Source organism: Hermetia illucens, chromosome 2 (genome assembly GCF_905115235.1).
Source record: "Hermetia illucens chromosome 2, iHerIll2.2.curated.20191125, whole genome shotgun sequence".
In the NCBI taxonomy this organism is placed as follows: Eukaryota; Metazoa; Arthropoda; class Insecta; order Diptera; family Stratiomyidae; genus Hermetia; species Hermetia illucens.
The window spans coordinates 186,574,106-186,591,093 of NC_051850.1; the positions used below are offsets into that span (position 1 = coordinate 186,574,106).

Below are 16,988 nucleotides of genomic sequence, written 5' to 3' on the forward strand. Positions count from 1 at the left end.
ACTTACTTCAAGCATATCCTTGTTCCTATTTGATGGTTTTCAATTTCATAAACATATACTACCAATTAGTTCCTGTTTGACTTTTCAAAAATAACGATACCCTGTTATAATCTGTTATTTCAAAAAGTTGTAAACGTAATAAGCATTTTATGCATTTATCACTCACACAGAGTTACTCAATTCCGGCATTCGGTAATGAATAATTCCCAATAAAGTTCGATTTAAATTCAAGGATGACGACGGTTCTATAACAGCGTTTTCGAATAACTACCATTCAAGTATTATAAATTCATACTATTGCCCATAACTACATATTGCACACATTTCCATGAACAATTAAAGGTAAAGTTTTAATATATTTCCAGATGTTTGAGCAGGTATTATCTAAGGTAAGGTAGTGAGGTATGTACACACGCAACTGTTCAAAACCTAAGGTAACCAATGTAGGTTTATATGTAATATATATATATGAATGTGATCTTTGAAACGAAAGCCTAACACTAGACAGGCTTAATGTGCAAAGACCAGGCATTACGTACGATGATTAAGTAAGTCCGTGACAAATATCTTGTTTTCAATGTTAACAGTTTATCTTTCTTTTTTTTTAACTTTGCTTTTGCATTAATATTGTCTCTAATTATTTCCCAAATCGGATTGTTAATTACAAGGGATTATATTATCGACGATAATTTTTAATTTGTCAGAGTGGAAAGAAAATTGTCTCAGTTGCAAACACATACTTAAATGTATTTATAAATATTCATGAGTTCTACACTGCGGTAGATATATTTAATTAAATTTAAAAAAAAAAAAAACAAGCAAAAGCCGCGAAATAATTGGTTCTAAAAAGCAATAAAATTCTGAAAAATAGACACTGCATTAATATATTCTTCGTGAAGAAAAACTCACCTCCTTATCTATGTTTCATGCCAAAAAGAAGAAAAATCACATCCATATATGGATTTTCACGACTGCTAATTCATTATTCTACAATATCCTACTATTGTCGTTGCCAATACGATGTATCATTCTTCATATTATTATTCCTGTAGTGTCAACTAAGACAAGACATTCATCCAAAACAATTCATGTAATATTTGTAGTGATTTTTTTAGCATTAACTATGGTTGGATATCCACGTTTTCAGGCAGTCGATACAGTCTTTTTATATTCCTTTGTGTAAATAGTAAAATTATAAACGATTGTCTACGAATTCCCTTGTCTGATCAACGTCTCATTTCTGAAGGCGGTAGATTTTTGTATCTTGTTTAGTCTCTTTGATTGTTTACAGACGTTGATTTGAAGGTAATAGCAATATCTGAAAATAAACAAAAGGATGGAATAAATACATTTTTCTAACGTGATATGCGTTGGTCATCATAAGATTATTATGCAAGTTTATATATTTTCAAAATTACTCAGGTTTATATAGGCATAAAGCCCTTTGTCTTCCGGAGTGTTCTTCAGCCTTCTGCGATTTTTTTAATGGCCTCAACTTAGTCAAACTTTTTTTCCTTTTATGGGCCTTCTCATTTCCGAAACAGAAGGAAATCTGCTGGGGACAGTCCTGGAGAATAGGAAAGCCGGCCCATTTTCGGCTTACCCGCATCCCTGGCGTCTTCTTTTCCATAGATTGGGCGGCCTGTCTTCACACGACCTACTCGTGGTCGCCGCTGGAAACCATCTTCGGGTGGGCCAAGAGTGTGTAGGGCCGGGCAGGGAGAATTCTCATTCAACTGATGAGGATCTGCTTGTCTGCTGATCATGTGTTAGGGGCAAGTGGACCTGGCGGGGGGATAGACCGAAGCAACAGCCCGGGGGATCGGCCTCCCTGCACCGGAGAAGTTGCTAATAAGACCGCAAGCCAAAGTGGAACAGCATACGACGAGGGCTGCGTGGCCAATGGGGAGTTTGGTCTTTAGTATGCGAATTCTGAATACCTTGGGCACCTTCAGTTTCAAATAAGACCCTTACCCTGGTGGCCGGACCAGCCAAGGAGAACATTCTTCCCGGACTACTCGTGGGACCAAGACATGGAATCAATTTTTAAAAAAACAAAAAACGACGACAAAAGAAGAAGGGGTGATGCCAGATGCATCATCGGAGCTGTCGAGAGCAGTACACTCGCTGCCAGCCGTAGAACCGCTATGCTAAAACCAACCGCAAGAACCTCCCGGAGCGAGGCGGCAGACGAACTAGTGGCTTCCAGCCTGAAATCCACTGATGTCAAACTGGGTGTAGCGAATACCAGACATAGTACTTCTAACCCGAAACCCTCAACGTTGGGGGGATCCGTCAAAAGTGAAAACTGACAAGAACATCGACCGCTGGAAACCGGCTAAAACACGAAGATCCACTGGTGTCCCGCTCAAGAGCCAGTACCAGGTACTGTCGACGAGCGAGATGAAAAACACCTCACTAAATACCAGGCGATTGCTAACGAGTACAATAGCAAACACCTGGCAGACGAACAGAAGACGAAGCTCTGAAACGCAATCGATCTCAAGACGAGGTCGAGCAAGATAAAAAGCGGAGCAGAGTGGGCAAGAGCTCAGACGCTAAGCAACATCCGAAGAAAATTGCGCAGCAACCGTCAACCGACGGGCCGCGAACTGCGAAACTCTTCAGTGACGTGGCCAGGAGCCACTTATGTGTGGCGCTAGCGGATGGTAATTCTGCTAGCGGCAAACTAGCGCCGGAGGTGTGGACAAGTGTTGAGGCCAGGCTGTCGGGCATGGTCTTTGAGCATCTCCTGGACACCGAAGGCAAACACGCGGGACTCATCCCCTTCTTTGATTCCTCTCAAGTGGTGCGTAGGTTCCACGTTATAGCTTGCATGGACCAGTTCTCTAGGGACTTTCTCGGTTCATGTGTCGCTAAGATCAGCGACACCTGGAAGGGCGTAAAGCTCAAGGTAATCCCTTACGATGAGATTGCCAGGAGACCGGTCGCTCGCACCTGATTGCCGAAGATCCGCATAGATAAGGACAAGCTCATCCAATTTCTGCGCCTTCAAAACCCCGGGATTCCCAAGGACGACTGGGTTGTTATCAAGGAGGAGGAACCGCAGACAAACAGCCAACCTTTACTACTCCGTATACACGAAGAGTTGCTGAAGGCACTGAAAAAGGCCGACTATAAAGTGTGGTTCGGAGTCAGGAATGCAAAGGTAAAAGTATTCCGCTCTACAAAACCCGACGACGATCTAGATCCAATCGACGCCGCCAACGAGCTGTTGGAGGAGATGACGATCGACGGTCCGAGGGGGACTGAAGAACCCCCCGCGCAAGCAGATCATGCTGAGGGTGATGTTGATAAATCTGCAGCACTTTAAGTGCGTATAGGCTAATCTACTTGTCCTCCCCCTAGGGGAAGACATCGACATTGCACTAATGCAGAAGTCTTGGGTCGGAGGCAACCAAACCATCAAAGCACTCCAAAGCAAATATTTTTATTTATTCCACAGCACAGGAGACGCTGATCAAGACACACCTAGAGCATGTATCCTCGCGAGGAAGAGTCTGCACGCTTTTCTGTGTCCGCACCTGAGTTCCAGCGACCTAGCCATGGTTCAAGCTGGAGCAGGTGGAGGCAGAGAACGTGTATATTTCCTCAGCTTACATGGCTCACGACCGATCAGCTCCACCAGAAGAACTACAACATTTGACGAACACCATAGCAACAAAGAAGGCCAACCAGTTGATAGACTGCGACGCAAATGCAAGGCATACGCTTTGGGGCAACTCGGAAATCAACGGGAGAGGTGAGTCATTCTTTGATTTTATTATCACTTCAAACCTATCGGTGTGTAATAGGGGCAGTACACCAACCTTGCATTTCCTCTGCGCGGAGAACTGTGACGCATGAGAGGAGGCCCTTGAAATCACCCTAATAACCGACAATGGGATTCTTAGGGTGGAGGACTGGAGAGTGTCTAACCAGAGATCCTTCATTGATCACAGTTGGATACTTTTCAGTCTAGATCTCACCGCAGAGGTCTCCAAACCCTTCAGAGGCTGACTGATGACATTCCGAAGTATAGTAACAAATTTTTGGATGATTTCATATTATTTTCAGTATTCATCCATCCATCAATGCACTAAGGCCTGTCGAATCAATTTAAATCTTTTACTTTAATCCTCTCAAATCCGCAAAAAAATGTAAATATAAACACGGAAATTTTTTTCTAAAATTCTTCTATTTCTGTGTCATCTACATTTTGTGGCTGTTCAAAAGGCCTTGAAAGTCTAAGAGCTAATTCTTAGGATTATTTCTGAAATTGAACTAAATACGAGTATATATATGTACGGGGAATAGACGAAAGTAAAATGATTTTCTATTCAAACATCTTTAATGTTGATTTATTACAAATAAATACTTTCCTAATAGTTATATGTATAAAAAACGTTAACTGTCAGTGTAAATTACGAGTACACTATTTATAGATTCGTTAAGAATATGTAGGCCTTGATTAAAATGTTGAGAATATCTAATTTTTCAAATGACACGATTAAGCTTCAAAATTGGCCAAATAATAGATGGGAACAAATATAGAAGGATGAATTTATTTCTGGTTGGTGCTTGCTCGCTTTGCATTGGCATGACTCCAAACCATATCCATGTATAGTTGACCTTGTTTGGAGGAAACCCTGAATACTCACAAGTCAAAGCGGGGCATTGTCTGAAAAGCCGGCTCTGCATTAGGTCACAGTTTACTTTTCCTAAAACTTGTAACAGCTTATGTGATTGAATGATGGACAAAAGACCATCAGAATCGATCGAAGTCGACCAAGAGAGCAGTCCCAAAAACCTAAAAAATAGCTAGATTGACTGTAAAATCCCATCCGCGAATTGAGTCTTTCTGTGCTAACTAAACTCAGAAATATGGAGAGGGAGCCTTTTGAACGTTCTCAGACCATAGACAAAAATTTTACGTGTCCTTCATTTTGGTTTCTCCGTTCCCCTCATACTTCCGTCGCCAACAAAGAAGGCCATCCAGCTTCGTCACCAAGCGATCTTTCATAAACAAACGATTCTCTATTGCCCGCGCCTATCAGTTAGCAAACAAAAATGCACCTGATTGCCTGCATAGCATGTGTCAATTTTGTAATTATAATTGTATAATTACTAGATGGGATTTTATGGCTCCGGGAGATAGAAAAAAAAGTTAAATTAATCCCTTGGACAGAATAACTTAAAGACATTAACTTTGGTGCAGAAAATTTGAAGTGGAGTGATGGATATAATGAAAAATGCTAGATAGAAGAAAAAGGGGAAATACCGCGTGCATTCAAGTGAGTCCCCTCACCAAACCAAGAAACAATGGTGATTTGTTTTCTGGGTTATATGCGATAGCTCTTACTCAAAACGAATAGAAATGTTTTGGCAATTTGGTTTCCGATTGATAAATTTGGCTGGATTTTACGAGGCGTATTTTTTTAACGACCAGGTTTGTAGCGCCGGAAAAGTGCAACCCCGATTTGTTTTTTTTTATTATTATTAAAATATCAACATTAAACCTTAATAAACAAGTCGACGAAAATTCTAATTGACAATTTTTGTGTTTTTAAATGGCGATTTCAAAAACTCATCATGACCGCTCCAACAGTAGACTGCCCCTTTGAGTCAAAGAACTCACACAGCAGGAAGTTTGCGTTTGAAATCATTGAAATTCAAAAAAATCTACCAACCGAGATAACAGTGTATGAAGGAGGTCATTGAAATGCTCTGTTAAAGGACGATGCAATACAAATCTCAACAGTCAATACAGAGTATAGAAAGACCATTCAGTAATATCATTTGAAAAACTTACATTCTTTCTCAAATTCCATGGCTCTCCAGAACACGAAACCAGACTTCCCCAAAACTCGCTAGAGAGAGGCAAAAATGGGACAAATATTGAGTCAGACACTATTTAACCTAAGCAAACATTCAATGAGTATACATATACCAGGTGTACAAGTCTAAATCCGCTGTTTGCTCACAGATGGCGTCAGTAAGCGTATCAAGCTGCTATGAGCACGCCATATATAAATTTTTTTTTAGTACGACACTTGTCAGCGATTGTCAGTCCATATCATCAGCAATTTTATACAAAAACATATTTTTTCTCTTCAATAATCATGTCCAGTTTTGTTCCCGGAAAAAAAATATTTGCGGGAAGCCCTACTTTGTTGCTTCAATTTGAAGAAATCAGCCGCTAAATCGCATCGAATGTTTGTAGAGGCCTACGGTGACTATGCTTTACCGGAAACAACATGCCGAGACTGTTTCCGCCGGTTCAAAGATGGCGATTTCGATCTGAGTGACAAAGCGCGTGAAAATCTGCCCAGGAAAGTTAAGGACCACGAATTGGGGACTCTTTTGGACGAGAACGATACTCAAATGCAGAAAATGTTCGCCAAGCAATTAGGTGTCTCTCAATAAACCGTTTGCATGCGTCTACGTGCAATGAGTAAGGTTCAAAAGATCGGAAAATGGAAAAGCGACACCAAAACATATGCGAAATCTTGCTTGCCACACACAATAGAAAGATGTTTCTGCATCGGATTGTGACTGGCGACGAAAACTGGATTTGTTTCGAGAATCCTAAATGGAAAAAATCGTGGGTTAATGCCGGCCAACCAGCGACATATTCTGCAAGACCAAATCGTGTCCAACGGAAGACTGTGTGTTTGATGGGATCAGAGGGGTATTGTCTACTATGAACTGTTGAAACCTGGAGCAACTGTCGATGCCCATCGTTATCACCAGCAACTCATCAAATTGCATCATGCTCTGAATGAAAAACGGCCGGAATATCAGCAAACGCATGAAAAGCTGATTTTCCTTCATCATAATGCTCCGTCACACACGTCGAAAAAAAATCGAATTTACTTACAAACGAACAAGAATCAAGCCTACATAACGACGAAATCTATGAGCGATACCACGATCGTCTGGTTGTGGATCAAATCCGGCTCAACAGGTTACGGTGGGCGGATCACCTAATCCGTATAGTTGAGGATGATCCAGCCTGGAAAGTCTACAAGGGCAATATCTATGGTAGAAAAAAAAAGGCAGACCCTGCCTGAGATGGAGTGATAGCCTAGGTCAAGGCGTCAGACAGCAGAACCGGGGTGTCTTCAATTCCTTATTAAGGCAGGCCTAGACCGAATACTGGTTGTTGCAGCGTTGAAGGAGGCGAATAACAAAAACAACACACCCTCCTTTTGATTTAGTGACGGCGCGAAAAGTATAAATAAATGATGGACATCTCTACCGTCCCTACCGTAACTAAGGAGAAAATTGTAGAGTTTTTGTCGGAGAAACAGAGATAACAAAGCTCTCAGTTTAAGAGCCATTTTCAACAGAGCGTTTAAACTCCCTGCTAAGCCCAGACCCGACTGGATTATCCGCGTATTTGAAGCATACATAGTAGAAGAAAGGAAAGAAGACTTTGGTACGATAACGGGGAGGGATCTAAGCAGTACACCGTCACGACAGGAGCACCACAAGGCTTAATATTGGGTCCCCTCTTGTAAAACATGACATGGAATGAGGTTCTCGGCCTTCCCGTGGCGAAGGAGGCTACGATAATTGTTTTCGCGGATGATTTGGGTATGGTTGAGGCCACAATACAACCGCAAGCTGTTAAAATGTACGCTATAAAAACGGAGATCGATATGGGTCAGCTTGACCTCACCGAAAAAAAGACGGAGCCGGTCTCATTTACCAACGGTAGGAAAATGAATACAACTACTATTTGTCTAGGTGACCACATCATCACTTCAATGCTGATTATCAAAGCTGATTATGATGGACACAAGGGTCAATTTCAAGGGTCACCTGGACTAGCCTGTGATACAGTCAAGATACACCCGCAGATGACTTACGGTTGCAATTGTGTGCTCTACCCTATTATACGCAGTCCCGGTCTTAAAGAAAGCGCTAGCGTGTAAGAGCCCTCGGAAAAGGATAATAAAATTTGCCGCTTGGTAGGATTAATGGGGTGCCGCGTCTTCAGGACGAGTTCAAGGAAGGCATCAGGTGTTATCGCGGTGGAGCTCCCGATGGACAAGGGAGGCATGCAATCTGTACGAGAAAAGGAGAGGAGAATCTACCTGAAAAGGTTATAGAATATCGGAGAGCGGCAAGGTGGGGGGCCAGTAGGATGACTCGCAGAAGGGTCATCGGACCCATACACGAATTTCCCGTATTGAAGAGTGGATTCAGTGACGGTACGGCGAGATTGACCACTACTTAACCCAATTACTGCCAGAGCATGGTAATTAGAGAAGGTATCTGTACGAATTCAGTTTGGATGATTCTCTATTTCGTCCTGAATGTGGTTAAATATTTGAAAGCTAAAAACAAGTCCTGCTCTCCAAATGCTTTTAAATCGGCACCGAAACACACAAAATATTTTCGATTTTGAAATTTAACAGTTTATTCGTGATGTTGCAAATTTCCAAGAGCAGAAACATTTTTAGCACTACAAGCCATGCAAATGTACAATCAATCAATATAGCATCTACAAAAACATCATCATTATCTTCCCAGCAACACTCACCACGCTACTGAACGCACCATACGCACAGCAAAAATCAAAATAATAAATAAAATAAACTTCACTAGCTGCAGTCAGTTTATCTATCATTTCAAGGCGACTGTATCCTTGAGAGTCTGAATGTTACTCGCCATATTTATTTCCTGAATAGATTACATACATTACCTCTCGCTACTCTACTGTACCGCACGATCGCCGATTGCAAATATACATTAGACCAGCTTGGGAACAAATATTGCAATTTAACAAATAAACAATAATTTTATAAGCAATTAGAAAATGTATAAATTGACGAGCAGACTATTCATCATGGATTCAAAAAATAGTGAAAAAAAGGAGGAACTATGAGTTAACAATTACACAACAATTAAGCAGAGTTGGATGCAAATTCAAATGGTTATGTGAACAAAGTAAGATTGGTATGTTCTTATTGTTAATGTATTTTTGATTGAAATTTGAAATAGTAAAGATTGCGTCAATAAAAGGGTTTTTAACTTGAAAATTGTTAAAAACTCTAAGGTAGTTTTCTGGAGCGCTTACCATGATTAATAAATTCTACTAAACAAATGGGCCAAAAAATGTAGACCAAACCCCGAAAATCCATCGATATTTCTATTCAAAGTAATACAATGCAATATCTTCCTATAGAAAATACAATTTGAGAACAACCACTGAAGCAATGCAAAGAATTCGTTCGGCCAATATATTTCATTCCCTGCCGGTTTTGAGACCAAATCTTTGATGAATCTGAAATTGAATGACCGAACGCTAACAGAGAAGTGTTCAACCGTACGCACAAATCAGTTATTCATTTTTTAACAATGGTATACAATCTACAATTCTCCAAAACCAAAGATAGCCAAAACGTCACCATCGAAGGTGATGTGATGTCAGATGATTTTTTGAGAAAATTGATAGTACAAAATAATATTTTCCCTGCACTTATCACATTCATGGGGTAAAATTTACTGTACTTCCAAGTAAATTTCAATGAACAATGAACTTGTCAACGAAAAAAAAAACAAAAGATTCCCAGATATTATAGTGAGATGTTATCACATGAAAAAAACAGAGAATGATGTGATATCACATGAGTATGGACATTACAAAACACTGCTTATCACAAGAGTAATATCATTATTACTTCTCTGCTTGGCGGTGATGCAGTGATGTTAAGTGATGTTGTGATATTTCGCAATATTTAGATTCTGCTCGGTGATGCTAGTGATATTAATTTTGTGATGTCACATATATCACCTACTCATCTCTATTCAAAACAAAATATTTTTATTGAATCGAATCTTATGGAAAGTTCATTTGAAATACTTCTATCTTGGATGAAAGATGGAATGATCTCCTTCCTAATGGTGGTTAAGTAATAGTGGCCGCTTCACGAGACAGAGAACCATTAGTACCACTGTTTTGACGCCACAAATTCCAAGGCCTTATAGAGAGGCTAGAAAGTGAAAATTTTGCGAGTTGTGAATCTCAAAACCGGCCCGTAGAGCTCGCGAAAGACATCAATCTTTTCCCTCATTTAGATGTTTATTTGAGATTACAGAAGAATGTATGGCTCTAACTAGAATTTGGCAACCGTGAAGAAAGTGCATAAGAGTCCTGTCTTTCTCTTTATAACTTAGGACACTATATTTGGATTTTGCCACAGAAGGACCGATTTATTTTGGATTTAGCATAGGTAGTGAGCGAAGACCATCTGGGGTCAGCAAGTGACACATGGTGCGAATATATTTCACTTCTCACTACCGCCAGGCGGATTCAGCCAAAGTAAGCGCTCATTCCGCTCTTAAGAGAAAGACTTTGAACGAATTGCCTAGACGGTTCAAGTCGTCCCTACTGCCGACACCAAAGTATGTAGCCAGATATTTGCAATTGGTTGAAACTAGCCAATATTCTTAGAGGAAATAAAATTGGAGAAAAATGTCCCGACAAAGACTCATTGAAAAAGGGAGTAGATAGTTCCCTGCATAACAAGACAAATTTTAGTCAAAAATGATAAATTTTCGTCAATTTTATTCAACGTTAGTTTGGAAGAAATATTTCAAAGCCAATTTCTGAAGGTACTGACCTAACATACAGCCTCCGTCAAACAGAACTGTATGAATTAGTGATTGAGGAATCTGCGCTTATATAGGATTACAAATAAAACAAAAAAAAAATTCAATTTGATTTCCGTAAGACTTGTTGGGTGTTTTGAAAGAAATTATCAGATTCATTATGAAAAGTATGATGATGAATAAAAGGGGAAGAAAGAAGAACTGGAAACTAGCAAAGGAGGTATGCTCAGAAGCTAGACTAAGGGTGACAGTGGGGACTTTTAAACCACTGAAATCACCCGAAGTAAATGCCATTCTCCCAGCAGTAATCATCTTAGAGTCTCTTCTGAGGGTCGTAATGGGGAGCATAGCCCTGGGATATATACCAAGGGCATGGAGACGGGCAAAAGTGGTCTTTATTCCGAAAGCGAGTAAAAAGAATCCTTATCACCCTAAATCTTTCAGACCAATTTGCCTAACATCATTCGGACTGAAAACGGTGGAGAAGGTCACAGACAACCCTCTACATCACTGTCAACATACTTACCGGACGGAACGATCAACTGAAACTGCTCTGTATCAGCTGATGGATGTACTACGGGATGCAATAGAAACAAAATAAATAGCACTGTGTACGGTTTTGAATATCGAAGGAGCATTCGACAACACATCGCACATAGAGACACAAGATGCCCTGAGCCGCAAGCCCAGAGGTTACCCAGAGGTTTAAAACACGTTGGAATAACAAGACAAACTGGGGGAGCATGGCTGGGACATACGGCTTAAACCAGCAACTGATTACTTGGTGCACTGACGGATCCCTCACAGTAGAGGGAGTGGGTGCCGTTGTCATTGGTCCAAGGAAAATGTGCTTGGAGCCAATGGGTAGGTACACTAGCATATTCCGCGGAAATATACGCTATAGACAGATGTGCCTCCTTTACTCTCCTAAGGAACTACAGGGGGCAGAACATTGCTATTCTCACCAATAGCCAAGCAGCAATCAAGGCACTTAGGTTCAACCAGGTGAACTCTAAACTGGTATGGGAATGACTTTAGAGACTGAATACACTCGGCTTGGATACTCTGGGTTCCAGGCCATGTTGGGTTGAAAGGCAACGAGGCAGCGGACGAACTAGCCAAGAAGGGAGCAGGGATGCCTTTACACGGGCCAGAACCCTTCTGTGGAATTGGAAACGGTTTCATAGCTATGACACTAAGAAATGAAGAGGAACGGTTGAGGGAACTATTTTGGGCGGGCTGACCAAGGATGGAGCAGTCCAGGGTGCTTATTGGGGGATCAGAAACCATGTGCACAAAGGATTGCTTAAACCTCACCAGAAAGTACCTTTCGAATTCTCACTGTTCACTGTCGCCTAAACTATCTACGGGCACTGCCTGCCGGTTCTGTGCGTCCTGGGACAGTGTCCCGCACTTGTGCAAAGTAGGTCGAGGTATCTGGGAGAACACTTAATAACAGATGCAAAATTGAAAGATCTGGAAGTAGGGAACATACTAAGGTTCCTGACGGTTATACGCTTGCTTGAGATACTATGATTAATAGGTAGACTATAACCAGCAAAACGGGCACAATAGTTCTTTAAGGACGCGGTGCGCCTTCCCTTAAAATAATAATAATGATGATGATTTTATCCAAATACTGGTGATGTGCTCATCAAATGTTTAATCCAATCTTTCCAACAGTATAACATGAAGAATCTAAAATAACATTTGAAGAAATTGAAGAAATGGAGTGAGTAACAGTTTTCAGTCTATGAATGTTATGAAGTATACCCCCTGATCACAGAGCTTTTTTGAATCTTTTTCTGATATTTCAAAACAAACCTGAGCAAATTTTGTTATTCAGGAATGATCCCCACAGATTAGATCTATTTATCCTGTCTAAATAATTCACGACATAGAATTTACTTTCACTTGAGTCTATGAATTGAATATTCTACGCAAGTAGCAAATTACAACGATCTACCAAGAACTGTATTCGAATATTAAACAGGTCTTTCGCTGCACTCCATCCTCATGAAGAATATTCTTTGTGAGTTCCATTGATCTTATCTTGACTGATGGACAAGATTGAGTATACAATTAAGTTGCGGTGGATTTTGGATAGTTGGTATCAATGATCGGGTACAGGAAGTTATCATACTATTAGCGAGTCTTTCCTTTTCTATTTAGATTAAGATTGGTAGTTCTTTATTTTGACATTACGAGAACCAAGAAGGTGTTGTGTATTTCTTTTATAAAGACATTTGAGTGTGCATTTGTCTCATTAGTACGTAACACGTAGTATATGCATATATTATGTGAGAATATCCACATTCAGTGTTGAATTTGCAAAGAAGCGACAATTTTGACCGATTATAACTTTGTTAGTAATAGTGCGGTTTCCACAAAACTTGGTAGGACCATGCTCTATGTTATTCCCTATAGTGTTGTGTGGTGCTAGAATGAACTTAAGGCGGGTTTTGCGGTCAATTATTAAAAATTATAGTAATATAATGTTATTAACTTTATTTGAAGAGATATCGGTATGGAGGGTATTTCGGAGCCTAGGCACCATATAGTGGCAGCTTCCTGATGTTTTCCAAATTTTTTGGTTGGGTAGTTTCTGAGAATGGGTCCCATAAAGGAATGGTCACTTTTAAAACAAATGTAAAAACTAAGACCGGCTTCGAAAAATACTAACCGAGACCTTTTATTTGATACCCCACATGACTATACTTGATGGGGAAAAAATTAAATTCCCCTCTTGCATGTATGGGGATCCCCCCCCCCCCCCTTAAATTCGATGTAAATTATGTAGCTCACTGAATTCGTGAGCGTTCACAGTTCCCACATTTTCACCGAATTTGGTGTGAATCGTTACAACCGTCTCCGAGAAAAATGCGTGTGACAGACAGACAGGCAGCTAGTAAACGGATTTTAGTAAGGTTTTGCTTTACACAAAACCTTAAAAACTAGAGGGTCCGGCAAATTCTGAGTCAAATCACCAACCAAACATATATTATTATATATACCACATATTTTGTTTCTCATTACATCGAGTATGTATTATCTGCAATTTTATACAAAATATCTTACATAAAATAACAGTCATCTTTTCAGCTCAATCTCCTTTCATCAATAAGTCGGCGTTACCTTGTGATTTACCAGAGCCGGAGAAAATTTCCTTCCATACTAATTACGTGTGTGGGGGACAAGTTTCCAGCATGGATCTCATAACATAATCTAATTAAATCTACAACTATCGGTACAGTAGCCAACTGGCTTGTCTTCCGAGATTACTTCAACTTGATTGTCTTGTCACCCGTCACGCAATTTCCACCGATATGTATCTTGAGTGATACAGTTCCATAGTAACTATTACATTTTGTTAAATATTAGAACAAATTGAAAGCAACCAACAATCAAACAATCATTGATATTCAAAGCATTGCGCATAACATTACACGCCGATTAATTAGAGTATTTTAATTGAATGTAGGGAATTATTGTTAAGAGGGTTATTTAAAATTATAATTTAAACAATAATTATAACGAGAAACCTGGCAGTTTTGCAGTTTTTTTTTTGTCTTGTTCGCGATGATGTAATTGTAATGAGTTCAGAAGAATGAAATGTGTTGCCTGTGGTGTGAACTCAGTATGTGGCAGTCAGAATTGTTTAGTGAAATAAGAGGATTTCTAACACTTCTATGGGTTTGAGGTAGCCATTCCCGCAGCTTTGTTCAGTGTTCATTTATCAATTTAAAAATATGTTGCATATTGTTGATCGAAGACAGGATCACCATGAATGTGAACAAGTAGTGAATGGACCAATCCAAACAAACCGGCCCTCATAACATAAGCCCACATTCCAGAAAGACTAATGTTTATGAAGCTAACTAGTGTGTGATCTTTCAATAAAGAATAGATAAAATAGTTCCCGAAATACTAATCATATATATAGTTTCAAATTAATAAACCTTAGCCTAATAGAGAAAAATCTTCTAATTGTATTAATTTAATGGATTGGCTAACAGACATACTCCAAGCTCAAAAAGGTCACCGCTTAGTCTACTCCGAAGTCGCCTAAATAATCTGTCCAATTGCCTACATTCTATCGATACAGTATTACATTTATTTATTCTCTTCGCCCGAAATTCCTAGTTCCATTACTTATTATTATATTATATTATAATATATTTATGCATCTAGTTTGTCAAACCCATTCACTTCCTTAGAATATAAGAAATTTGCACAAAAGTGGCAATTTTTTCCAGTGCAATTTCCATAAACCCTGGTAACATCATGCTCTATAGCTTAACCTATATTATAGCAAACGTTGATGATTCTAAGATAATTTTAAAGAAAGATACCCAGTCAATTGCTTGAATTAACTGACCCACTTCGGACTCCCGCACTCCTCCCTTTTGCAATCAATGCCAAAACTAATATCGGTTTCGGAAAGTACTAATGGAGACCTTCCATTTGATACCCCACATGACTATACTTGGTGAAAAAATGTATACTCCCCTTTTGCATATATAAACACCCCCTTCAAGCTCAGTGTGGAATTAGGATGCTGATTGGATTCTAAGATCTCACCTTTTCACCACATTTCGTATCAATAGGAATAATGCTTCTGAGATAACAGATGTGACAGACAGACAGACAGATGGATGGCCAGACAAACAGTGCGGGCAGATGCCCTGGAAAAGAAAGTAAATAGACGAAAAATAGAAGCTACATATCGCTTAACTACACTCCGAATATGTTGCACTTATCGAACAGTATCCCGCCTGCGTGATAGCAGGGATGACCCCAATTGACATTCTGGCGAGAGAAGGATAACGCCTCTACGATCGAACGTATTTCACCGGAAAACCTTCTATTTGTCGGCGACAGTCCGCGCGGAGCGAAACTATCGTCGAGTAGCAGGAGAGGTACATAGAACGAGTCAGAAAAAGGACCGTGGGCACACGAATCATATGGGATATTCGGAGCTAAATTGAGCGACCCCACGGCATAGTAGGTTTCGACCTAACGCAAATTTTGAGCGAACACGGAGGTTATCGAGCATACCTCTATCAATTTTATCATGACGATTCGCCATATTGTCCAATGTGCCCCCACATCAAACAGGACGTAGAACAGGTGCTCGTGCTCGTGCACGGTAAAAGAGCCACATTAGAAGCTAAAAGCTAAAAAGATTAAAATCGATGGATATATGAACAGCAATCAAAAAACTGATGAAAGCTATCCACAGGAAACTTAGACAGGAGTCAGGAGTCAACTGGAGGAAGGAACTAGCGAGAAGCACGAGCGCCAACATGAGTGCAAGATAAATTCTGATCCAGTTCCGCGACGTAATACCATATGCGAGTCCCGCGGGGAGAGTGAAAGAAGTAGTAGGTGGTTTTAATGGGTAGAAGTCCCATGTAACCGTCTGGCAGGAACCTACGGTAGCTTTTGAAGCTCTCCACCTTGCAACAAAAAAAAAGACAGGCAGGCAGATAATAAACCGAGGTTTGTTTTACACAAAACCTTTAAAATGATAAAAAATAAAATGCACCAACAGACAGATCCGAAATAATAATTTTTCACGAAGCATTCGCGGCAGATAAAAAGGCAGATCGACCTGGGAAGTGATATATAGGGTTCGAGGTCGAGGAACTAAAAAGATTGCCGGAAAACAGACAAATTTTTGAAAGAACTAAGTTTTCTCCATTAGGCTTGAGAATTTGAAAAATGATATCTAAGCTGAAGGTCGAAAGGTTAAAATAATCGCCATAATAGATAGAGGAGAAACTCTAAACGCCAACAATGCCATTTATATTGAAAATTAGTAGGAAATGAAAGAGTCTCTGTGATCATTTAGAGAGGGGAAACCTGCGAAATTATGAACAGATTTGGGGATTGAAATGCTAAGAAAATAGTCAAAATATCGATAAAGTGCTTTAAAGGCACTGAATGCTCAGACCTCCATCAATAATGAGAATTTGGAAAGGAAAGGAGCGAGAGCTACAGGAGAAAATGATCGCTGAAAAATACATACAAATGCGACTCTTCCTTGACTTTGCTATTTTTTCCCCGCTATTCCATTTGAGTTTCAAAGAACAGAATTGAAGCAAAAAGGTACAAGGATTTTAAGCGCAATTTGGACAATACCAATGAATACGGGGCATGTATGACCGACCCTCAGATAATAAGTACGAAAAACAGAGGTGGTATACCACATTTGGATTTGGGCCTTTTTAAAGTTTTGTTTGAATCACAAGGCTTATTAAAATCGGTTCAATGTCGGTCTGTCTGTCTGTCTGTCACGCACCTTTCTCAGGAACCGCAACATCGATTGGCAGGAGCTTTGAGAAGGTGGAAACTGTAACCGC

At 40.0% G+C, this 16,988-nt stretch overlaps 1 protein-coding gene across 2 annotated transcripts in view; it reads right to left on the reverse strand.

The window, feature by feature from the left end:
• Nucleotides 1-16,988, reverse strand: part of LOC119647411 (ecdysone-induced protein 74EF) — a 717,970-nt gene that overhangs the window by 488,388 nt on the left and 212,594 nt on the right. For both annotated transcript variants that reach the window (XM_038048293.1, XM_038048292.1), the window contains exon 2: nt 910-1,318. The gene's annotated coding sequence lies outside the window, so the exon portion shown is untranslated. The remainder of the gene's footprint in view (nt 1-909; nt 1,319-16,988) is intronic.